We start from the raw sequence: 25,134 nt of genomic DNA, 5'->3' as shown, positions 1-25,134 counted from the left end.
TTAGCACGAAATAATATTCCATCGTCTGAATGTACTACAACGTATTTATTCACCTCCTGAAGGACACCTTATTTGCTTCCAAGTTTCGGCAGTGGTGAATACAGCAGCTACAAACATCCGTGTGCAGGTTTTTGTGCAAACATAAGTTTTGGACTCCTTTCAGTAGATTGCTGGATCGTATGGTAAGAGTATGTTTACTTTGGTAAGAAACCGCCAAGCTGTCTTCCAAAGTGGCTGTACTTTTTTGCATCCCCCCCCCCCGCCCCCCAGCAACGGATGACATCCCCAGCAGCACCTGGTGTTGTCACTGTTGTGGATTTGGGCCGTTTCCGCTAGGTGGGTAGCAATTCCCTGATGACCTATGATGTGGGGCCTCTTTTCCCATACTTACTTGCCATCTGTGTATCTTTTTTGGTGAGGTGTCCGTTTAGCTCTTCTGCCCATCTTTTCATCAGGTGTTTGTCTTCTTACTATTGAGTGTTAAGGGTTCTTTGTGTGTTTTATTTTTTTATTATTTTTTTGAAGTTTATTTTTTGACAGAGAGAGAGAGAGAGAGAGAGAGAGAGAGAGAGAGAGACAACACAGGCGGGGGAGGGGCAGAGAGCAAGGAAGAAAGAGGATCCCAAGCAGGCTCTGCACTGTCAGAGTAGATAGACCCTGATGCAGGGCTCGGACCCATGACCCGTGAGATCATGACCTGAGCTGAAATCAAGAGTCAGATGCTTAACCGACTGAGCCACCCTGGCGCCCCGAGTTCTTTGTGTATTTTGGACAGCCGTCCTTTACCAGACGTGTCTTTTGCAGATATCCCTTCCCAGTCTGTGCCTTGTCTTTTCACCCGCTTGACAGTGTCTTTCACGCGGCACAAGTCTGTAATGTTAATGAAGTCCAGCTTATTATTTCTCTCAGAGCCGTGCCTCTGGTGCTGTGTGTACTATGACGTGGGCCACACCAGTGGTCTGCTGACTGCTGGCTCCCCTGGGTCCTTCATTTCCTGCCCTCCCTGCCCTGAACTTTGAGGCTCTCCATGAACTTCATTAACACAAGGCTTTCAGTTGCTGAGATGGCCTCACTTTCTGCTGCCTTTGCCACCCAGCCTTTGGAATTCAACCCCTAAGCTTCCTTAGGGGCACCTTCCCTGAGGTCCTAGTCCACAGGGATGCCACTCTCCCATCATGTCCCTCCTAGGCCCTGGCTTCTACTTCCTCCCGCTTGTCACAATTGTGAGATGCAGGCCTCCTCTGAAGGTGTAAGATCCATGAGGGTGGGTGGAATTTCTTTCTTTTTTCTTTTTTTGGAATTTCTTTGTTGATCACTGTTTATCTCTGTCTAGCACTGTGTTTTAATCATAGCAATAATTATTTTAATAGCAAATACGTCTCCAGCGCTAGGTGCCAGAAATCCTCCAAAGCTGGTTGCATTTTTTTTCTAAATTTTTAAAAATGTTTATTTATTTTTGAGAGAGAGAGAGAGAGAGTGAGCGAGCAAGCGGGAGAGGGGCAGAGAGAGAGGGAGACACAGAATCCGAAGCAGGCTCCAGGCTCTGAGCTGTCAGCACAGAGCCTGACGTGGGGCTTGAACCCATGGACTGTGAGATCATGATCTGAGTCCAGGTCGGATGCCCAACCAACTGAGCCGCCCAGGCGCCCCAGCAGGTTGCATATTTAGCTTATGAGTGAGTATTTGATTATTTCCAGTTCACAGACAAGGTATCCAAAGTATAGTTTGTCCAAGATACAGAGTTAGTAAGTGGAAGAACTGGGGTTCAAACCGAGAAAATCTGGCTCCAGAGCTGGTGTTCTTTCTTGTACTAGATTGCCTCTCAAGTTCATTACATCTTTGTTGGATAAATGATGATGTCAGGGAGAAAGACAGAGACAGAGACAATTAGGAAATAGTACAAGAGAGTGAATCAGAGTGAATGAAAGAGGCATTTGCCTCTGAAGGGCTCTTTAAGGTTGTTGACTGACTGATGGACAGACTCTGGAACAGGGACACCATCCTGCCCCCGCCCCTCCTTCCTTCTGAGATGAGCAGCACAAGGCAGATAATGGTGAGACAGAGCCTGAGTCTTTTGTGAGGGGTGCGTTGGAAGGATGCCACAGGGCCCATTAGTACTGAGCCACAGATAATTACTGCTGAGATGTTCAGGACATCAATTAAAAAGATTCAGTCAGTCATTCCCAGCAGCTCTGGCTCAGCCACAGCCTTTTTAGGGGAAGGCACTGGATCAGCCAGGGGGCCCTGAGGTCATCGCCCCCATTCCTGCTTCTGATCCAGTTCTGGTCCCGTCAGGGGTCTCCATTGTGGCAGATATTTGTGGCAGGGGTCTCCACTGTGGCAGAATCTACCTCCCTTCCCCAGTCACCCTGTGTCAGGAAATTTTGCTATCCAGTTGTCATGTATAAAAGCAATTTTCCCAGACAGTGAAAATATAATTGAGCAGCCCTGGGGAATGTTCTGCTCCTCCCCAGGGAACACCTGGATATCATACCCTCAATCGACAAGTCTGGTTCCCCGAGCTAACTTGTTCATTCTGTGAGTCAAGCCATTTCCATTGTCCTTGCTCTTTAAATGAGAAAAGAGGCACTTTTTACGTGGCAAACAGGGATGTGGTGGGGCTCCGGAAAGGGAAGCCAGCTTTGACGGAGACGAGAGGCATGGGGCAGGTGCTGGCTCACAGAGAATCCGGTGTGAAGGCAGAAGCCCTGCAGAGATTGTGTCCACTCTAGAGGTTCCCAGCAACTAGAAAGCCAGAACCAAGATGGCGGCCCAGGACCTCAAAGGAGACGGTGGGGCTCCCCGAACAAGCCTAGATTCCTGCCTCCTGGAGACATGAGGAAGGTGTGGCCAGGAAAGTACAGGACAGCCTCAAATGCTGGGAAGGAATCTAAAGACCAGATAGAAAGGAGTCTTCCTTACTCAGGAGGTTAGGGTAACTCCTGAGGTCCACGGCAGTAAGAGAGTAGATGACTAGCATAGGCTCAGTATGTCCCTGGTGCTCACACCTTGAGAGGAGGTAAGGGGACGGGTCCAGAAGGGTCAGAGGCTCCTCAGACCCAGAAGTTGGGGCCCCTGAGCTTCTGTGGTTATCACCCACCTCCTAGAGGGTTGGGGCAAGCAAATGGAACTAGGGATTTGGGAGGCCTGGGCAGTGCCATCCAGGCTTGCCTTTTCTACGGTTCAGTTAAAACTTGGGGATATGTCACGTCATTGTGTTGGACATTCCTGAGGATTGCCTTTAACTTCTTACAAAAATCCCCTTTTATTTTTTATTTTATCTTTAAGTAATCTCCACCCTCATCGTGGCACTGGAACTCATAACCCTGATATCAAGAGTTGCACACTCTACCGACTGAGCCAGCCAGGCACCCCACAAAAGTCCCCTTTTATTTTTTTATTTTTTTATTTAATTAATTTATTTATTTTTAACATTTATTTATTTTTGAGACAGAGTGGGACAGAGCATGAACGGGGGAGGGTCAGAGAGAGAGGGAGACACAGAATCTGAAACAGGCTCCAGGCTCTGAGCTGTCAGCACAGGGCCCGACGCGGGGCTCGAACTCACAGACTGTGAGATCATGACCTGAGCTGAAGTCGGACGCTCAACCGACTGAGCCACCCAGGCGCCCCCAAAAGTCCCCTTTTAAAACCTTCTCTTATTATGGTAAGAGGAAGAAACGGGGGCCCCGGCCTAGCTCAGTCAGGAGAGCATGTGACTCTTGATCTCAGGGTTGTGAGTTCCAGTCTCACACTGGGGGTAGAGATTACTTAAGAAAATTTTAGCAGGGGGGGGCTGGTGCCTGGGTGGCCCAGTCATTTAAGCCTCCGACTTCAGCTCAGGTCATGATTTCACAGTTCGTCAGGTTCTGTGCTGACGGCTCAGAGCCTGAAGCCCGTTTCAGATTCTGTATCTCCCTCTCTCCCTGCCCCTCCCCTGCTTGTGCTCTGTCTGCCTCTCTCTCAAAAATAATTAAACATTAAAAAAAAATTTTTTTTAATGTTTTTTTAAAAGAGGAAGAAACCGTTCATACCCTTAGGTCCATTTGCGTGATGCTCCAGAACTGATGACATTTATGACAAATTAGAACAGTGGTGGCCTCTGCTGGGATCTTCATGGGGTGGTAGGAATGTTCTATGTCTTAATTGAGGTGTTTCTTACCTGGTTGTATACAGTTGTCTAGGCTTACTGAATTGTAGACTCAAGATCTCAAATAAATAAACAAGATAACCCTGTCTCACTATTTTTAGGGGAGAGATTTTCCTTCTCTTCTTCACTGTAGATAGGTGGCTGGCCAGGCCAGGCCCCCTGGGAAGCAGTCTTGTGTAGTAGAAATCACACTGACTTCGGAGTCAGTGTCTGGTTCTGATTCTATTCTGCCACTACCACTGTGACCTTGGAAAGCTGATCTCTGATTTCCTACATCTTTAAGGTGAGTTGGGGAATTGTTACAAGTAAACAAACAAATTGCCTGGCATACACTTGGTGCCCTGACATCACCTCCTACAGGAAGCTTTCCCTGTCTTCTCCAGCCTTCCTCATTCCCACATGCCAGCCTCGGTGTGGTTAAATCTGTGTCTCAACAACAGTATGCATCTCTGACAGTCACAGACCCCTGTGGTTGCTTATCGAAGAGTCAAACTGCAAATCTGGAATCTCCAAGTGCCGAGGGTCCCTTTATGTAGTATTTTTATCTACATTTTTATCCACCGCCCGCCCCAGACGAGGCTCTCGATCTTTATTTTGTTTTTTTAATTTTTTAAAATGTTTTTATTTATTGTTGAGACAGAGAGAGGCAGAGCATGAGCAGGGGAGGGGCAGAGAGAGAGGGAGACACAGAATCTGAAGCAGGCTCCAGGCTCCGAGCTGTCAGCACAGAACCCAATGCGGGGCTCGAACTCACAGACTGTGAGATCGTGACCTGAGCTGAAGTTGGATGCGCAACCGACTGAGCCATGCAGGCGCCCTGAGGCTCTCAGATCTTGAGGGCAAGTGCTGGGTCTCACTGAGCTTTGTATCTCCCCTGCTATGTAACAAGTGCTCAATAAACATTTGACCAGTGAGTGAGCAAATAATAAGTAAATCAGTACAAGCATAAGTAATTGAATCAGTGTGTGAAAGAATGCACTCTCTAGTGGAGGTATGGATCAATGAATGAGTCCATCAGGGCATGAGGGAGGGGGCAGGTGAACGGTGCATCAGTGAGTGAGGAGAGTTGAATGAAGGAAGGATGCCCATTCCCTTGTGAAAGGTTGTATGGTGGTAATGGCTTAAATGGCCCAGTTCCAGAGCCCTGGGAAGAGTCTGGGCTGTGGCTGCTCGAGGGACAGCGCTGAAGGAGGGCTCAGCAGCTGGAGCTCCCCAAATACAGCCATTCTAGAGACTTCTCTCCCCTGCCTTCCAGCCGCCATCCACCTCTGCTTTGTGGACACAGTGGTGCTGAGGGAGTGTGAGGCAGGGCAAGCCTCCAAGCTAAGTCCATAGCTGTCCACTCCCGGACACCCCAGCCACAGGCAGTGAGGACTCACTCCCCGCCCCCCCCCATGCCCCCCCCTCGACTCCATATCCCCTCGCTGATCTCCCCTGTCTTGTTGGCAAGGGAGAGCCTGTCAGGGGTTTGCATTATTTATCTGCTCTGTAACATTTACTGGGATGTAGTGTTTAATAACTGTCACTCCAATATATCTTTTCTTAATCCCTTCAGATCTGCTGCTGTAGCAATTTTAAATATTTATCAACACTGTTCATGTATTCGCTGGTTGGGTTGCAATTTTCTTGTAATTAAAGATTTACAAGACACTGCTTGAGATTTACAAAGGATTGGTAGAGATCAAAGGGGGAGCAGAGGAGAGATCGGGTCTTGGAATCTGTTGCTGGGAATGCCGAAGCTGGATTTGCTCTCCCGGGAAAAGTGGAGGCTCCTTCATGGGCTCCCACTGCCCTCTCCTTCCTGCTCTTTCCCACAGCCCAGCGCTCCAGTAAAGCAGACCTCACAGCGCGACCCAGGCCACAGTGTGGTCCTGCCTCCCTCTGGAGCCCCTGCGGCCGCATGCCAGCCTGGGGCTGGGTGCTGGGGCACAGCGGGGAGCGAGGCAGGGAAGGTCCCTGTTCACATGGGGCTTACATTCTAGTGGCAGCGGCGGACGATAAACGTTAACAAAATTAAAATTATTTTGGGTTTTGAAAAATGCTATGGATGGAGTAAATAGATAGTGACTGAGGGTAGGAAATGAGTATCAGAGTTCTTGCCCTCGAGCAGTAGAAACTGACTCAATGAAAGGAAGTTTCTGAAAGGATAAGGGGAGTTCATAAGGGACCAAAGGAAAGAATAAAAGTGAAAAAGGGTAAGTGGAGGCAGGCACCCACAGATGGTCTCTTCAGAGGGTGGCCTTTGGGAGAAATGTCTCTGGACTGTGTTCTGTTTTGGTGACATTCTGCCCAGGAGTCACAGTCCAGAGACAGAGGTGTTCACTCTTGGGCTGAGGAAGGCAGGGCACCTTGAGTGACAGCTTCACCGGGGCTGTCCATTGGGGGAGGGGTAGTCATCCAGATGAAATCTGGGTCACAGGTAATGGGCTTACTGGAGCCTCAGGTGCACATTATATCTCAGAAGGCCTCCCAGGGGTTATCTGAGCTGACACCAAAAGGATGAGAAGGGGCTGGTCACATGAAGAACTGGGACAAGAGGGACTAGAAAGGGCAAAGCCTGATGGTAGGAAAGAGCTTGGATTTTCAAGGGTCTGGGTGGCCGGTTCTGTCTTCCCTCACAGACTGGGCTTGGGCATGGACCCATCTCCAGTTCTGCAGAGGCAGACCTGGTTTACATTATGGGGCCAGAATTTTGTTTGTTCCAGATGGAACGGAGTAGAGGGCGTTCCCTACCTCCTAGAACAGGAAAAACAATAATGGCGGAATTTTGGTTAAGTCAAGTCATGTTTCTGGAGGCCTTTGGACTCCTAAGGATGGACGAGGTATGTGCACAGTCCTCAGAGCGCTTACACCCTTGTTGGGGAGACACACACAGATCAGGGCAGTGATAGACGTAAGCCTAGAGAGGCATTTGAACCTTGCTTCTATTCTAAACTATGTGTTTAGTGCTCTAAATTCCCCTTAAGTACTGCTATGATTTTTGTTTGTTTCTCCAAGTCTCTATTTCGTCACGTACAAAATGAGAATAATAATAGTACCTTATTCATGTGAAACTTTCTAGGGATTAAATGAGATAATACATGTAAAGTACTTACATATGCCTGGCACATAATAATATTCACTCAATAAATTTGAGCTATTATGATTAATAATAAAAGTCATGTAAGTATCACTACCCCAAAACCAACGATTTTGATGTCGTATTTGTATTTTCATCCGACTCAAAACGCTTCCTAATTTTCCTTTGTTCTCCATGGATTGTGTAGAGGTGTGTTATTTAGCCCACAGAGTTTTAGGGATTTTCTAGTTATCTCTCTGCATTGATTTCCAATTTATTTCTCTTGTGGTCAGAGAGCATACTTGGTATGACTCAAATCCTTTAAAACTCATTGAATGTTACTTATGGCCCAGAAGATGATCTTTCTTGATAAAAGTTTCATGTTTCCTTGAAAGAATGTGTACTCTTGCTATTGTTGGGTAGAGTGCGCTGTCATGGTGAGTAGGTCGAGCGGAGCGACAGTGTTGTTCAGATCATCTATGTCCTTGCTCATTTTCTGACTACTTGTTCTAGTAATTAATGGGGGGGGGGTGGAAATCTCTGACTGTAATTGTGAGTGTGTCAGTTTCTCCTTGTGGTTCTATCAATTTTTGGTTCACATATCGTGGAGCTCTGTTATAAGGCGTATTGAGGTTTGCAATTTTTATACATTAAAGAACGATCTGGCCCCAAATGTCAATTGAGGAAGTTGAGAAGCAATAATCTAGAGCTAATTATTCCCCTCAAGTGAGACAAGACTCATTTATGCGCCCCGTTCGCTGCCCCACCAGGCATGGGGTTTCCAGTGTGGGCTGTGGGAGCAGACACTATTCCCAGTGTGCATGAGTGGTGAGCACTCTTCACCTTAACCTTTTCAGTTTACTCTTTTACCCAGCTTCGCATGGATTCCTCACCTGTACAGGCTGATGAGTACTCAGCTGAGGGATGGAGGGAGATTCTCTTTGTGGATCTCCAGAGTTCTGTGCAACTTTTTCTCCACTCTTCTTTCCGGCAAATTCTACCTGCCCTGTACCCCCAGCATTGTCTCCTTAAATCTGGGAGCCCACCAGGCTCCACATGGCATCCCCTTCCTACCTGTAGCCTGGAAACTCTCTGAAGATAGCAAGCCTAGACAATCATCGGGATGGTCTTGTTTATTTCTCACCTCGAAAGGATCACTGTGCTACATTGCCTAGCATGCCATGTCCCATAAATGGTTGCTTCATATATTTTGTCTGGTTTTTGGTTGTTTTAGGTGGGAGGGTAAGTCCTATCCTTATTACTTCATCTTGGCCAGAAGCTGGTCCCTTTGGATTTTGGCGACCAATTTTTAAAAAAATATTTATTTATTTTTGAGACAGAGAGAGCGAGAGTGTGGGGGAGAGACAGAAAGAGAGGGAGACAGAGAATCCCAAGCAGGCTCCCCGGCTTTCAGATGTGGGGCTAGAACTCATGAGTCGTGAGATCATGATCTGAGCCCAAACCAAGAGTCCGACACTCAACTGACTGAGCCACCCAGGTGCCCCTGGAGACCAATTTTATGATGCCGATGTCACATGTGGCAAACTCAGTAGGAGCATCCCAGTGGAGGTCCTGAGGCATTGGGAGTAAACATACTCTCTCTTTCTCAAGTCACTATTCTTCTGAGTGATAGTTTTGGCTTTGTTCTGGCCCTGATAGAAAAAAGCCCTGACCACTGGACCACACATGAGCTTGTAGCCAAAGCTACTCATCATGTTGACCAAGCCAAAAATTCAGGCATGCCCAGTAGCACTTCATCATGAAGTGCAAATGATATCAATGGAACCTGGCCAAGCAGATACCAATGGCTCACGTTCTAGTAACAAGTCATTCAAACTCTGAGAGGGCCCACCCATGTGGCTTTGCCACCTCTTCCTCAATCTACACCCATGGATTCATGGAAAGTTGACCAAGGAGGAGAATAATCAAGATTGCTTTGCAAAACTCTTCATGCTGTATTTATATCCACCCAAAGGAAGCCACTTTAGCATAATAGCTCGTTCGGAAGGACCCCTGAAATGGAGAACAGATATCCTCCTGGGGGGAGTACTTTGAGCAGTACGACTTGACTAATTTGCTTGGGAGGAGGAGAGACGGCCAGAGGTAAGGTTCTCACTGATTCATGTGCTTTGCTAATGGTTTGGCCAGATAGTCAAGAGCTTGCAAAGGGTAAGATAAGATTCAAGAATTGGTGACAGGGAAGTTTAGAAAAAGATATGTGGATGGGTCTCCTGGAATGGGCACAGAATGAGAATATCTGTGTTCCACTGGATATTTACCAAAGTCCTATTGGTAATCAGGTAGACAAGATGGTCTACTTCATGGATGTCCATTAGAATTTTCCCTCAGCAACTCCACAGTTTGCTCAGTGGGCTTGTGAACTGAGTGGCCATGGTGCCAAGTTGAGGGCTTGGCAAAGGATTAACCTCAGTCTCACCAAGACTAACCTGCCGATGTTAAATGCCCACCATACCAAAAGCAGAAATCAGCCTTGAGCTCCTGACTTGGTAGAATAACCTAGGTGGCCGGTCAGCTGCTTTAGGCCACGTCGGTTATTTCAGATTCTATCCATGGAGATGTTATGATTTGTTCTCCTGGAACAGACAATTATTCCTAGTAGAATGAGGGTCGCTGCTAACCAGGGTCACTTTTATAATGATGGAGGTCTGCAGACCTTTGTCTGTTAGTTTTCCCAGGGAATTGATTCCTGGAATAGAGCCAGGCTGTGGCAGACGGATTTTGCTGCCAATGGGTGGATCATCAAGAGGGTTCAGAGACTGACCGTGAGGCAGTGCGTGAGCCTAAGCTGGCTGCAGGAGTGAACAGCCAAGTCCTGAAACATTTATGCTTTGCATAGAGTTCAGTGATCGTCGTGTTGATGAGGGCATGGCGGTGTGTGCGTGCGTGTGTGTGCGCGTGTGTGCGTGTTTACTGCCAATATCTCATCTTTCTGATCCGCTGAGGAGGGCTTTCAGGCAAGGGATGATTGAAGAGGTATCGGGGGAAGGGAAGAGTGAGGCAGTCTCTCAGTCCTTGTTTGTTCAGAGGCTAGCGTAGGTTCTGTCACAGAGTAGTTTCGTTTGCTGAACGAGAAAAAAAGAACAGAAAAGAACACAAGTGAATAAATCTGGGTTTCCTCTGTGTTAGAAGGGATCTCAGAGATGATCCGGCCCTTATCCCCAACCATTCCGAGACGCTCTTTGTTGATATCCCTCAACCGGTAGCCGCTTCATGTCTGCTTGTCATTGTACCTAAGAATCGTTTTAGCGACAATTTATCAGGCGCTTACTTACCCTTGTGAGGTACTCTATATGCATTAACCTCATATAAGCCTCAAAACCTGAGGAGGTAATTATGCCTACGTACGAATGAAGAAACAGTTTCAAGTGACTACTTCAAAGTCACCCAGTTAGTAAATGATAAGAGTCAGGAATTGAAGCCAGATGTATCTGACTTGGTGGCTTCCGTTCATAAACACTATGCTGTACTGTTGGAATATATACTGTGACAGAGCTGTCACCACCTCAAGAGATAACTCATGCTCTAGATATAGATACAGATATAAATGATATCTTACGTATGAGATGGATATAACTTAGCCAGCTTTGGCTGTTAGAGAATTTCCTTATGCCAAGTTGAAGCCTACCTCCCTGTAGCTCACGTGCCCTGTTCTGAGCGTCCCCTGTAGACGTCTGGAAACCACACTCTTCCCTCTTCCATATGATCATCCTAAAGCCATCTGCAGCTGGCTCTCACAGGCTACAGTGTGGAAGGGTCTCGGCCAGACCCACTTCTGGTGCCTTCGCTGACGGGGCCCCAGTTTATCGCTGCTATTAGCATGTGGCGCTCAGGCTGAGCAAGGTGAGACTGCGCAGTTTCCAGATCACTGCCTCCTGTCTGGACGCTATACGTGCATGATTAATGCCATCTCACCTCACGTTTGCTTTTTTGGCAAGAGAAATCTTCCACTGCTCTAGCCTGCTTGGCTGTATGACTCTGGAACTTAGCTCAAAACAGGAAAGAATATGAGACGGCAAGAGCCACAGGCTTCAGGGGTCTGGTCTGAGTCACCTGTGATTCTGGTCTCTGAGTCTAAGTACTGGGCAGTGGGGGAGGGAGGGGAGCTGGAGCGCCTCTCCTGGTTTGTGGGGTGATGCTTGGCAACATTGTCTTCTGGAGCAGAGCTGTGCTGTGTGTGTGTGTGTGTGTGTGTGTGTGTGTGTGTGTGTGTGAGAGAGTAATCTAGAAAACAGCTGTTGAGCGCAAGTCTCAGAGCTTCGTCTATCTGGGCCTTTCCATTCTCACTTTGGATGTGATGGAATCTCATTTCACTGGAGAAAGCATCTTCCAGACTAAGCTGAGCTCTGCCTGTGATGTAACCTCTGGACCTTCCCCCCCCCCCCCCCCCGGGACCTCCAGCCCCCTATGCAAAGAGATAACTGAGGAGGCTGCACTGGGGCGGGAGCCAGGAGGTCCAGGAGCCCAGTTCTGGCAACCCGTCCGAAGCTGCAAGGGTTTGGCACACTGTCTCTAGCCCTGAGCCTGGGCAGTGTCCTCCGGGGCCCGTGCGGGTGGAGTGGTCGTCACTCTCCATGGACGTGTTCCTTGCATGCGACCCCATGCGAACTGCCTCGGGTTTCCTCCTGATTAAGATGTAATGTGGCTACTGATGTACAGAAGGGAATGGGCATGAGAGGTCTTGGACACTCTCTCCGCCAGTTCTGGAAATGGGTGAGAGTGGGGAGGCAGCTGCACCCAGGGGCAAAGAGGAAGGGCAGCACGGGGCTCTGTCCCCCCCCCCCACCCGCCCCCGCCACAGCATGGCTGCTGAGAGAGGGCAGGTGTCTTGGTCTTCTGTCCCAACATGGCCCTCGGTTCGCTATGTGACAAAGGGCCACATCTCACCCACTTGCCGCACGAGGGGATGGCTCTGGGACCAGACAGGTTCTGGTTTGAATTGTGGACCTGATCTTGGTTAAGTCACATTAATTTCCAGACCTTGGTCTCTAAAATGAGGTTAAAACTCTTCATCTCAGGGCACCTGGGTGGCTAAGTCGGTTCAGCGACTGACTCTTGATTTCAGCTCAGGTCATGATCTCACGGTTCATGAGTTCGAGCCCCACGTCAGGCTCTGCACTGACGGCACAGAGTCTGCTTGGGATTCTCTCCCACTCTCTCTGCTCCTCTCCCTCTTGCTCTCTCTTTCTCTCAGAAATAAACATTAAAAAAAACCCTCTTCCCCTCCTGGGATTTCTGGGAAGATCAAAGATAATGTGTGCGAACCTCCTGTCTTGCAGGGGACAGCTGATGAAGAATGGTAGCCATCATTGTAAGGAGACCCTGCCTGCTGCTCCCACCCCCTCAGTGACGGCATGGGAGTGACAGGGCTAATGGATATGGAAGCTCTTTGAGGTTCTGCATGCGGTTATTAGTGTGATAACAGCAGTATTTACGTAAAATTCCCTAGAACTCTGCTCCCAGAATGTGCAGCTGGGGAGAGAACCAGAACTTGGGGATGGGTCCCCTTCTGCACACCTCTCCCCCAAATCATTGCTCTTCCCTCCCAAATGTTCCCGCTTTGGGGACCTGGTGTTTATCAGTTGCAGGAAAAGGATTCAGGATGCTACAGGGGAGACTTTTGTCTTGCTAAGTCTCTACACTCCACAGGGAATGGCCAATTACAGCCCAGCTCTGAGAGATGCGTCACTGTCACACCTGGCTTGTAGGTCCCCTTGGCCAGTCTGGCTCCCTGGGCAACCGGCCAGAGATCACAGCTGTCTCCTAGCAGGGGGCCGGAGAGCCGAGGAAGGGAGGGGGGGCGGTGAAGGACATGATCACTGGGTGGAAGCTGGGAAGCCAGGGAGGCCTTGTCATTCCTCAGTGTCACAGGACAGGGGACAGCCAGGGAAGTTCAAATATGCCTACGTTCCAGAGCTTTGGATCAGATTCGGAAGGAACCCCAGCGTTCAGGTGTCGTTTGCATGGTCCCCACCCTTTTTCACCTACCCTCATTTCCCATAACTTTGGGGAGGCACTAAAGGCCAGAAGACAAGAAAGAAGTCAAAAGATCTGGCTAATTTTATTTTTGTTATTATTTTTGAATATTTATTTATCTTTGAGAGAGAGAGAGAGAGACAGACAGAGCACAAGTGGGGGAGGGGCAGAGAGAGGGGGAGACATAGAATCCGAAGCCTGCTCCAGGCTCCGAGCTGTCAGCACAGAGCCGGACGCGGGGCTCGAACCCACGAACCGCAAGATCATGACCTGAGCCAAAGTCAGACGCTTAACAGACTGAGCCACCCAGGTGCTCCAGATCGGGCTAATTTTAAACTTGACATTAGTGGTTGCACGTTAGAACACTTTATGTGGGTGGCAGGGAGATGGACGTCGGCCAGCCCCCCCACTGCTCCCGTGTCTCATCAGCCCTGCGATTCAGGCCTTCATGCATTTACTCACACGTTCATTCACGCGTCAAAAACTTGTAACACACACCTACACTGAGCCAGGCTGTGTTCTAGGTGCCAGGGATACAAAGCGAACAAGACTCCGCTTTGCTCCCAGAACCTAGTGTTTTAGGGACACGAACGAATCACCAGGAGGGCATACACCCAGTGCGAGAAGCCTCTCATGATCCCCGTGGTAATGCTGAGAAGAGGCTCCGACTCAGAATCGGGGAGACCGTGGAAGGCTTCCTGGAGGAAGTGACATCTAAGCTAAGACCCTAGGGATGAATAGAACTAGCTGGGTGAAGAGAGGAAGGACGGTGTTGCGAGGAGAATGTTCCAAGTTGAGAGTAAGCAATGTCTCAAGATAGACGGCTAGTGTGGTATATTCTAGTCAGTGAAACTCATTTGTGTGGCTGGATCTCAGACAAGGAGGGAGTGACACAGCAGACGTATGGAGAGGTAGGCAAGGCTGGGTCATGAAGTGTTGTGATTGTGTGTCCAGGAGTTTAGTCTGAAGGCTATGGGGAGTCGTGACACATTTCCAGCAGGGGAGTGATAGGATTGGATTGAATTAAAAGACAATTTTTTTTTAATGTTTATTTATTTTTGAGAGAGAGAGAGAGAGAGAGCACAAGCAGGGTAGGGGCAGAGAAATGGAGACACAGGATCCGAAGCAGGCTCCAGGCTCTGAGCTGTCAGCACAGAGCCCGACGCGGGGCTCGAACCCACGAGCTGTACCTGAGCGGAAGTTGGAACCTCAACCGACTGAGCCCCCTGGGTGCCTCTGGATTGGATTGAATTTTAGAAGGAGCGTTTTAACTGCTGATTCTCTACCACATGCAAGAAGGGCGTCAGAGAGGCCAGGCTGGGGACTGTCACGAAGGTTCAGGGGAGAGTTGACTGTGGCCTCGACTCCCACGCCTGTTCTCCCCAGCCAGCCTCTCTGCTTCCATCCCCTTGCCCTGGGCTCTGGCCACTTGCCCCATGCAGCCAGTTCAGGAGAGGGTGGTGGCTCCTGTTCCCTTTCCCCCACACCTGTCTCACGGCGGCATGCTCCTGCGGCGGGAGCTGCTATGAGAGCACGACTATTCTTGGGCATTGCTTTAACTCACTGCCTTCAAAGTCCTTGTTTTCTTTGCTCCTCTCAGGCCTGCTGGAGGACAGCGCTCATCACGCCTCGTCACGGCCATGAGACTGCCCCACGGGGGATGTGGGGGCTCCGAGGAAGAAGGCAGGCCAAGGTGGGACCCCACTCGTTCGAACTGGACTGAGGTTCTCACTTCAAGTCCGGAGGTGCGGGGAGCCCCTTTGTGCTCAGTGACCTAAAAACAAGGTAGCGTGGAAAAATCGGGAGCTTGGTGCGCCGTTGGTGGGGAGGGCGGGGGGGGGGGGATGTGAAATGGTGAAGCCGCTGTGGAAAACAGTATGCAGTTCCTCAAAAAATTAAAAACAGAAATGTAATGTGATCCAGTCATGCCCCTTCTGGGTGTAGACCCAAAAGAAGTGAGAGCCGGGTCTCAAAAAGATACACACACACCACGTTCCCAACAGCATTGTGCACGAGCGCCAAAGGGTTTAGGCACATCGGGTGCCCACCAGTGGCGAAATGTACAATTAAATGTGCTGTATACACACAAGGAAGTATTACGCGGCCTTCCGTAGGAAGGAAATTCCGCCACGACGTGGATGAACCCTGAGGACGTTGTGCTAAGTGAAACAAGCCCGTCACAAAAAGACTGTATGATTCCACTTACTTGAAGTCAAATTCACAGAAATGGAAAGCGCGTGGCAGTTATCGGGGCTGCGGGAGGGGACGGTGGGCACATGTTGCTTAACGGGTGGAGCTTCAGGTTTTCGAGAGGAAAAAATTCTGGCTGCTGGTCGCACAACAAGGTGGATACGCTTTACGTCTCTGATCTGCACCATCAGAAGTGGTTATGATAGTAAATTGTGTGTGACGCGTTTTTGTTTGTTTTTAAAGTTTATTTTGAGAGAGAGCAAGCATGAGCAGGGGAGGGGAGAGAAAGAGAGGGGAGGGGAGAGAGAGAGAGAGAGAGAGAGAGAGAGAGAGAGAGAGAGAGAGAGAATGAGAATCTCTTGGGGCTTGAACCCAGAAACCGTGCCATCATGATCTGAGCTGAAATCAAGAGTCAGACGTTTAACTGACGGAGCCACCCAGGTGCCCCTGTTATGTGTTTTTTAACCACAATTAAAAATTAAAGAAGTCAGATGACTTACATAAATTTTTTTTTAAATTTTTTTTTCAAAGTTTATTTATTTTTGGGACAGAGAGAGACAGAGCATGAACGGGGGAGGGGCAGAGAGAGGGGGAGACACAGAATCGGAAACAGGCTCCAGGCTCTGAGCCATCAGCCCAGAGCCCGACGCGGGGCTCGAACTCACGGACCGCGAGATCGTGACCTGGCTGAAGTCGGACGCTCAACCGACTGCGCCACCCAGGCGCCCCATAAAATTTTTTTTTTTAAAGCCAAGCGGGAACAAGGGTGGGTGGTGGGGGCGTTAGGACTTCCCGCTTTCTGAGGGCCGCAGGAAGTGAGAGAAGGTCAACGCCGATTCTGACTCCCCTGGCCTGGGCTGCCCCAAGTAAGGACATTTGACTCCCAGACATCCCCTCGGGCCTCACTGGTGCCCGGTGAGCACAGAGGCCGCTGGAGGATGAGGAGGAGGAGCTGAGCACTTACAGGTACCCTGGCGGCCAAGGATCACAGTTGCCATTTTCCCAACCGCGTCTCCTCCCCACGAACACTCCCTCTCCCCTCCGGTACATATCTGCAACTTACTTCCCCCTCTCTGTTAATCTCAGCCGGTTTCTTTTCTGCAAAAATAGGGGAAGGCTGAGAGGTGGGAAAATGATGTTCCCTTCGGTCCCACACTCCCCTCGGCGTGTCTCTCCCTCCCTCTGCCTCTCACCTGGTTTCTCTCCAGAAAACTAGCTGAGGTCCAGCTGGAGGCAGGGATGGATGCGATGATGGGTGGGAAGCCCCTTTGATCCATAAGGGGAAGAACCAGCGTGGAGGGAAGGGGGCACAGATTTCCCTTCAGCTCAAATGTGATGTTGACCTTCCTCATGTCACCTCAAGCTGAAGCAGCCGGACCCACTGGGGGTCCCAGCTTGGGCCTGCCGGGGCCCCGATGGGCTGGGCCTCAGTCACCCAGGTGCTCGAGTGCTTTCTCAAGTGCGCCCTTCTCCTAGGGGGTTCCTCCAGCTCCAAGCCTGCCTCTGCCACTTGGCCTGATCCATTGCATGTTCGTGTTGTGGGATCTCGACCACGAACACTGTGGTTGAGTTCTCAGAGTGCTGGGTGCTCGGTTTTCCTAAGCTTTGGGGCTTCTCTCGACCGGGATGCGGTGGGTGTCCGCAGAGGGGTCAGCAAGGAGGAACATGGTATCTTTCTTAAAAACAGGCTGCCTCTTGGCGAAGCCTCACTAGCCTTTCTGGTCTCTGTTGGTTCTCCTCTTCCGAGCTCTTAACCTGTGTTTCCCCTTCATCTCACTCTAGATCATTGCGGTCTCATTTTACCGGCATAGTACAGAAATGGTTTCATTGGGTAAGACTTGACTCCCTAATCACGTGGTAGGTTCCTGGAGGGAAACATTCTTCATCTCTTCTTTGACTTTGCAGCAGGATTTTTTTTTATTACAAAAATTTTTTTTAATATTTATTTTTGAGACAGAGTGTGAGTGGAGGAGGGGCAGAGAGAGAGGGAGACACAGAATCCGAAGCAGGTTCCAGGGCCCGAGCTGTCAGCACAGAGCCCGGCGCAGGGCTCCCACCCACAGACCGTGAGATCATGACCCAAGCTGAAGTCGGACGCCCAACGGAGCCACCCAGGCGCCCCCTGCCCAGTGGGATCTTAATGCAGGTTTTGTTTGGTGAAAACATCGTAGCGTTTCATCCATTTCCCATGGGCGTCTCTCGATTATTTTTTCTATCCAGCTCCTTTACTTTGGAGGGAGCTTTTATGTCATGGTCCTTGTTGATTTTTCTCATCCTCAGTTATTTACCGAGCCCCATGAGCCTGATTTTTTCCGTGTGTCTGTGGGTGATTTAAACACTCCTCTGACGTTGGGGGCTGAGATACCCAATTTCATTTCACAGTGGGTTTGAGCCACATTTGTTTTGTGTGGTGATGACCACCCGCCATCAGCAGACACGGAGAAAGACCTCTGACACGGGGGCTGGGCGAGACTGAGGCTGTGGATAAGCGGGAAAGAACTGAGTGGGGGTAAAGGTCAGAGTGTGGTCGGTTCCTCGGGGAGTCCTTGAGTCTGTTGACTCTTGTGTCCCCACACAACCTGTGAGAGCCAGACAGCACTCAGGTAAGGACCTCTGTACCGGTCTTTGATGGCGATGTCGAATGCACTCTCGATTTGCCGGTTCTGGGTTCCTCCCACTGCAGAAGGAATCTACGGTGCCGTCACCGTGGGGGAAGCCTGGGCTGAGTCGCTTCCCAAGTTTGGAGCTAATGAGAAGGAATCACAGACCCGGGATTTCGGTTCAGTCTCAGGAAGAATTTTTGAACAAGTAGCTGCTAAACGAGATGGGCTGCCTTATGAAGTAATGAGCTCTCGGCCACTTAAAGTATTTAAGCTGGATGAGATGGTGGGTGGTTGCGGAGAGAACTTTGGTGACGGGTGAGGGGTGGGGCTGGAGGACTCTTCCAGATCCCAGAGTCCATAGGTCTGTGTCTTTTGTATTACGGTACAAACCCCAGACAGGGCTGGATTTTCTTCATCCCCGTGTCCTCCCAGGAGCTGCAGAAATACAGTCATAGCACCTCGGTTGACGACTGAGTGAATGTCTGACGAACTTCACTGAAGGCATGGACAAAGTTCGCATCTTCCAAATGGGCCTTTGCACGTGGCCACTGTAGAAGCCAGAGCCAAGGTTAAGTTTCCCCACCGTCCTTCCCCCGGGAACCAGAGTGGGCGACTGGGGTCCTGGGGAAAGAAGAGAGGTCCTGAAAAGAGGGGCAGCTGGCTTAGGCATAAAAGTTGTTTTAAATGTCTTGAGCTCTTACTACAGTGACTCTCAACCTTGACTGTGCATTTAAGCCACCTGGGGAGCTTTTAAAAACAGTAGTAATGGCTGTACCTCACCCCCAGAGACTCTGATTTAATTGGTCTGTGGAGTTGGGCATCAGGTTTTAAAGCTCCCCGGGTGATTCTAATGCACGGCCAAGGTTGAGAACCACCACGTTGCTAAGTGCCAGGTGCTTTACATATATTTTCTCATTAATCCTCACCGCAGCTCAGGAGTTAGGGTCACAGCTTCTTAGAGCCTGGTCCCGAATCAGCGGCACCACCTAGGAACCTGTGTGAGAAATGCAGATTTTCAAGCTGTATGCCAGACTCACGGGATTGGGTCCTCTGGGGTTGAGCCCAGCAATCTGTGTTTTGAACGCCCTCCAGGTGGCTGTGGAGAATGCTGCAGTTCTCTGGGAGAACTGGAGTTAGGTACGGCAGCCCTCATTCACAGATGAGACCGACGGGTGTAGTCACTAGCCCAAGTCCCGGGGATAGTAAGGATCACAGCAGGGATTTGAATCCAGGTGTGTTCCCCACGCAGACCTGAATGTCCTCCCCTTTACGTAGGGTCCTCCGTGGTCAAAGCTAAGACACGCCAACACGGTTTGTGGGGAAGTGACTGGGGTCTCCTGCTAGCCCTGGGTCGATTCTTTTTCCTTCTCTTGGTGTCAATATGTAGCTCCATCTGGAGCCCGACAGCTCTCGCCCTAGGGGAGCACAGGGCAGAACACCCCGGGATTCGTTCTAAAACAGTTTTATTAGGTGCTTAAAATAGCTTCTAGCAGATGGTGTGCAGAATGGGGGACTGGAGCCGAGCTGCAGACGACATTTACAGAATTGTGTGTGTGCACGCACATGCATGTGCACGTGTGCACACAGCTGGTGTGTGTGTACGTGGGGCGGAGAGGGGTTGTCAGAGAAGTTGAGGAACTGTGGAAGGAGAAGCAGAACAGGAGGGATGACTCAAATCTGCCTAAGATTAAAGAGGGGAAGGGCTGGAGGCTGGGTTTCCCCTGGCACTTGGGTGAATCCTGTGCCCTCCTGGGGCACTTGGTGGCCAGAAAGATGCTGTTGACCGGCTGAGTGATCTCTAATGTAGCTCTTAGGTTGGAAAAGCCGTGGAGTGGACATGGGGGTGGGGCAAGAGTTCCAGGAAGCCTGTAGATGTTGGCGATCTGAAAGCCAACAGATCGAAGGTTAGGGGCAGATACAGGAGCCCTTGCTTTGCAAATGGAAACACCGGGAATTCATTTTCCTCATTTGAAAGGAAATGTCTGTATGTGTAAATCTGAATCCCACTTAGGTGCAGAGATGGTGGGTGTTCACCGACCTGACCCTCCCTGACAGACCGTCCGACTGTTGTGGGTGTCTCTGTTGCCCTTGGCAACAATTCCCAACCGTACTCTCGAGGCTGTGTACTTGGGAGTGGGTCCTGGGACCTTCTAATGTGGTGATTCTTGTTTTTTCTGGGTTTTGGACCCATTTCAGAATCTTCTGAAATCCAAGGTGCCCTCTCTCCAGCAAATCTCATGATCATATACACAGAAAAAATTGTTGGGAGCTCATAGAGGCGCATGGACCCTCCAAGAGCATCTTTGAACCACTGGCTCCGGTGGAGGGCCCTGAGGAGGATGGCTTTCCATCTTCCAGTGATAGTCCAGCCCTGCCCTGAACCAGGACACCAGAGTGCTAGTTCCCTTCCACCCCTCACTGTGACATGAATGGAGATAATGACATTGAAGCCATTGGAAGGCAGGCTCCTGAATCGGAGGACTCTGTGCCTGGCTTCAGCCGCGAGAATTGGGACTAAACCAAGTGGTGGCCGGTGGCCATTGAGCTCTGGAACTATGGCACATGCCACAGCTCACCCTCTCAGCCCGTGGCTCCTCTGCCTCGATCATTTCTCCACTCCCACAAGTCCTGGGGCTCTTGCTCCCGCCCACCACACACCCATTCCTTTCATCCTTGTCAGCACAAGTGATACCATCTCATTTTTATCCTCTGTCATTGGTGCCTGATTACCGCTATCTAGCATCCCACACCCCTGAGAGGAATGCACCCCTCTATTCCTTGGTTTGTCATGTAGAAGGTAGTGGGGGTAAGTGGACAGGGCATGGGCATTTGGAATTAGAAGACCAGCACTCAAACTCCAGCTCTACCCTTATTGGTTGTGTGATGCTGAGTAATTCATCTAAAGTTCCCAAGCCTTAGTCTCCTTACCTGTAAAATGGGGGTAATAATCCTGTCTGTGCTGCCTAATTCATTGAGTAATTACTAAGGGCAGATGAGAAGGTAGATATCCAGGAGCTTAGTAATGGACCACAATGGGCCATACATTATTCTTACCACGATGTTGAGCGTGGGTTCCTTCTTCCCTCCGTACAGGCCGACAGCCTGGCCGTTTTGATTTCTGACAGTGGCAGTGAAGGGATGAAGTAGAGGTCCTTCCCACTCCGTCAAACCTGCTCCTGTCCTCTTGTTGCCGAGGGAGCTGCCATTTTTCACGGCAGCATAACCAGCTTGTAGATGAAGATACCAAGGAGGATGGCTCAGCATTGTGGTATGAGAGTGATCCGGGCCACCTAGCCAGAAGGAGGCCATGTGAACCATATTTCTTTCTTTGTTTTAAAAAAATATTTGTTTTTGAGAGACAGAGAGACAGAGCATGAGCAGGGGTTAGGGGAGAGAGAGAGAGAGAGAGAGAGAGAAGAGAGACACAGAATCCGAAGCAGGCTCCAGGCTCTGAGCTGTCAGCACAGAGCCCGACGTGGGGCCCAAACTCACGGACCGCATGATCATGACCTGAGCCGAAGTTGGCCGCTTAACACACTGAGCCACCTAGGCACCCCAGGACCACATTTTCTAATCAATGTTGTAAAATGGCACAAAGGCCGGGAGAAGTCAGCGACAGCTACTCCTGCCACCTAGACACTTGTCTGGTGCTTTGCTGGGCTCAGTGTCGAGCCTCTGAGGAGCTCCTGACTTGCCCAGCTGATGTCTGAGCTCAGAAGCAATGGAAACCCATTGGCAAAGGCTGCTCCGGACGTAATTCTGACTGACACAGAAGAACTGGTCGGTGAGGGGAGGGATCAGAAACTCTGGAGGAAGCCACCACGTACTTGCAGAGTTCACAGTATCTAAGGAAGGGAAGGATGAGGGGACAAAATCAGAACCCCCCCCCCCGCCCCCGCCCAGACTTCTACAAAGGATGTTTCAAAAATTCAGAGAACAGAATCAAAACTGTGATTCTCAAGAGAATATAGTTCAAGAGGTTTCACAACCTCAGTCTTGACAATGGAGTCACAAATGATCTTGAGTGTAAGAAAGAAAAAAAAAGAGGGCAGCGTCTAAAAATAAACGTGGCTGTGCAGGAGCTCTCTAAGGCATGCAGATTTTAGAAGTTCGCGTGTTCTCGAGAAACTACTGACATACTTCTGAAGTATATGAATTTGAATATACTAGAGCAGGGTGGTTAAACCTGAGCCCTTGGAATCAGACGGTGTTTGAAGCCTGACTCTGCCACCCGCTAGCTGCGTGACCTTGGGGAAGTCATTTAACCTCTCTGAGCTCTGACGTCCAAATTTATCAAATGGGGCTAGTGGCATCCACTGTATAAGGCAGCTGTGGGTTGAAGTGAAGCGGCGTGTGTGACACATCTATGAGAGTGGCCACACATGGTAGATGCTCAATCATCACCGTTACTACAAAAAATACAGGAGAGGCTTTTAATTAATGGGCAAGTGCAAAAGGACTGTGCAAATGCGTCAGAATTGTACTGGGAAGGTCAGGGGCACCTGCGGGGCTCAGTCACGTAAGTGTCCCACTTTGGCTCGGGTCATGATTTTGCGGTCCGTGAGTTCGAGCCCCGTATTGGGCTCGCTGCTGTCAGGCTGTCCACGCAGGCCCTGCTTCGGATCTTCTGTCCCCCTCTCTCTGCCCCTTCCCCACTTGAGCTCTCCCCAAACAAATAAATATTAAAAAAAAAAATTGTATTGGGAAGGCTAAAGATACATTGATTTGACATTTGGGAAACCTTTGAGGAACACACGAGGGTTCTTTGGGTAAAATCAGCAAGAAGGAATGTAGACGTTGGGCCTGGAACAGCCAAGGCGTTGTCAGTGGTTGACAGAGGAAAGGGCAGGGTAGGGGCTCTGGCAGTCACTGTGGCCTCTCCCCGAGCGACTGACGAACACAAGATGGAACTGAAGGCCAGTCAAGGTCATTCCTCACTCCCTTAAATGACCTCCACTGGCCATTACTGTCAAGGGCACGGACAGAACTTGCAAACATGATGGTGGAGCCCCCTTTGAAGAATCACCTGGAAAAGCAGAGCAGCAGGGAGTTTGTGGAACAGTCAATGTGGCTTTGATTTTCAAAATGGGGAAGGGGATAGATTTAGAAAATACAGAGGTGCGCTTAGTGCCCATCCCTGGCAATGTTCTAGAAGTGATGAGTACCCGGAGGTGATTATTGCAGACGCCCACCTGGCCTCTCTGCTTCTGCCCTCTGCCAGCCCTGCCCCCATGCTGTTCTCAACCAGGAGGCATCCCCTCAAGTTCAACCATGCCATGTCTTCCCAGGACCCTGCTGTGGCTCCCCCTCTAACTGGAGGAAAAGTCCAAGCCCTTCCAGTGGCTGACAAGGCCCGACACAAACCCCCGTCACGGTTGCCCTTCCCTTTCCTCTCTTGCTGTGGCCACACTGACCTCCTTGCTCTTGGCCTTCACCTTCGTTATTCTCTCTGTCTGGATCTCTCTTCCCCCAGATAACTGCCTGGTTCGCTCCCTCCAAGGCTTTGCTCAGATGTCAACTTCTCAGTGAGGCCTTCCCCTGAACACCCCGTGTAAGGCTCTACACATCCACTCCTCCTCTTCCCTGACTTATTTTTTCTCCATAGTACTCGTTACCATCCTACAAGACTACATATTCTTACTTATGTGTCCTGCTCATCAACTCTCCCTTCTCACTAGAAAAGCCAGGTCCACGGGCTCAGAGGTCTGTATCTACGTCCCCATTTCCTACAGCCGCGCAGACCATTACATTCATTAACTATTTGTTGATTGGGAGGGAGGGTGGGGAGGGAAGGAAGGAAGAGGGCGCCATTAGAAAGAGGCTGCTCAACTAGGGTGACCAACCATCCCAGTTTGTCCAGGACTGGGAGAGTTCCTGAAACAAAGGACTTTCAATGCTGAGACCAATAAAATTCTACTTGGTCACCTACCCTAGCTCAGCCAAGCGCGTTTACTTCTCTGATGCCGGGACCGGACCGAGAGCTCTGAGGAATGCCTCCAGCTCGCTATCTCTGCATTTCACACAGCCTCCCACAAAGTCCATCTGGGGGAGAATGCAGAAATGTGGGCTGCAAGATAGCATGCTTAAGCTGTCTGCAGTTGGCCGAGTGGCCATCCCAGACGTATTGACTGATAGAGCCTGTCAAGGAGATGGGAAGGCTGCCGTGGTGAGCCACAGAATCGTGTCCTGGCTCCGTGGACGAGCACATGGAAGGCAAGGGGACCTCTCAGTGGCATGCCCTAGGGAGGGGAGAGCTACTACGCTGAACAGTTGGGCTGGGTTTTGAAATCGTCTCAATAGATGGCCTTACGTAACACCTTAAAATTTAAGGGGAAATAAATATTGCTTTCTATTTAGGGTTAAAAAAAAAAAAAAGAGCAATCTGAAATGTATAGGAGAGACCAGGCTTAATAGCTGTTTTGTTGGTTTTAGACCCAGCATGTTCAGTTGCCCACAGGCTCGGTCTAGTGTAGAAGCCGGGACGGCCAGTTAGGCTGTCTAAATAGACCTCCGGGGCACGGTCGCGCTGTCCCTCCCGCCAGGCAAAACACACCCGAGCCATGCACCTGGCTCTCTGTGCCAGGGGAGAGGCTGCTCACTCTCATTTGCTTGGTTTCTAGCTCTTCTAGGACACAGCAACCCGCAAGGTGCCTCTTCCTCCCTGTCCCCAACTGGCTATGGATGTCCCTCTAGTGGCATCTCTGTGACAGAAAGGAGGTCACTCGCTCCATCCTCTTCCACCTCGCCTAATTTCTCTGGGATGGCCACCACGTTTAGGACTGGGATTCAGAGGAGAGACAGGTTAAACCCCTGTGACTGTTTCTCCCCCCAAGAAGGAGGGATTCATTGTCAAGGGCGCAAGCAGTATAAGCCCCGTGGCAACGGGGAGGCGGCATTGTAGTGAGAGCCTGGATGCCTGAGACCAGGAGCCTGACTCGCATCCCCTTTCCTGGGGACCCAGGGCTCATATGATTCCCACAGGGTTCCTGTCTGTAACTGCGGAGTCCATGCGAAAGCAAAGCGGGTTCTTCCGCCTCCCAGCCTCCCCCCCGTCTTCCAACCTCAGGCACGTTTACAGGTACTTTGAACCAGCAGGCTCCAAGGCCCTGGGCCCCCAGCTGTGCGGATGGCCACTCTTT

At 50.2% G+C, this 25,134-nt stretch overlaps 1 long non-coding RNA gene across 1 annotated transcript; it reads left to right on the top strand.

The window, feature by feature from the left end:
* Positions 1–4,882: 4,882 nt before the first annotated feature.
* Positions 4,883–8,414, top strand: LOC123586826. Its single transcript, XR_006706973.1, has 2 exons — positions 4,883–8,216; positions 8,258–8,414. It is a non-coding gene; the product is annotated as an uncharacterized LOC123586826 (long non-coding RNA).
* The last annotated feature ends 16,720 nt before the right edge of the window (positions 8,415–25,134 follow it).

This window comes from Leopardus geoffroyi, chromosome C3 (assembly GCF_018350155.1).
Source record: "Leopardus geoffroyi isolate Oge1 chromosome C3, O.geoffroyi_Oge1_pat1.0, whole genome shotgun sequence".
Classification (NCBI taxonomy): domain Eukaryota; kingdom Metazoa; phylum Chordata; class Mammalia; order Carnivora; family Felidae; genus Leopardus; species Leopardus geoffroyi.
The sequence above is the reverse complement of the archived record's forward strand: the minus strand, read 5'-3'. Positions and strand labels throughout refer to the sequence as shown.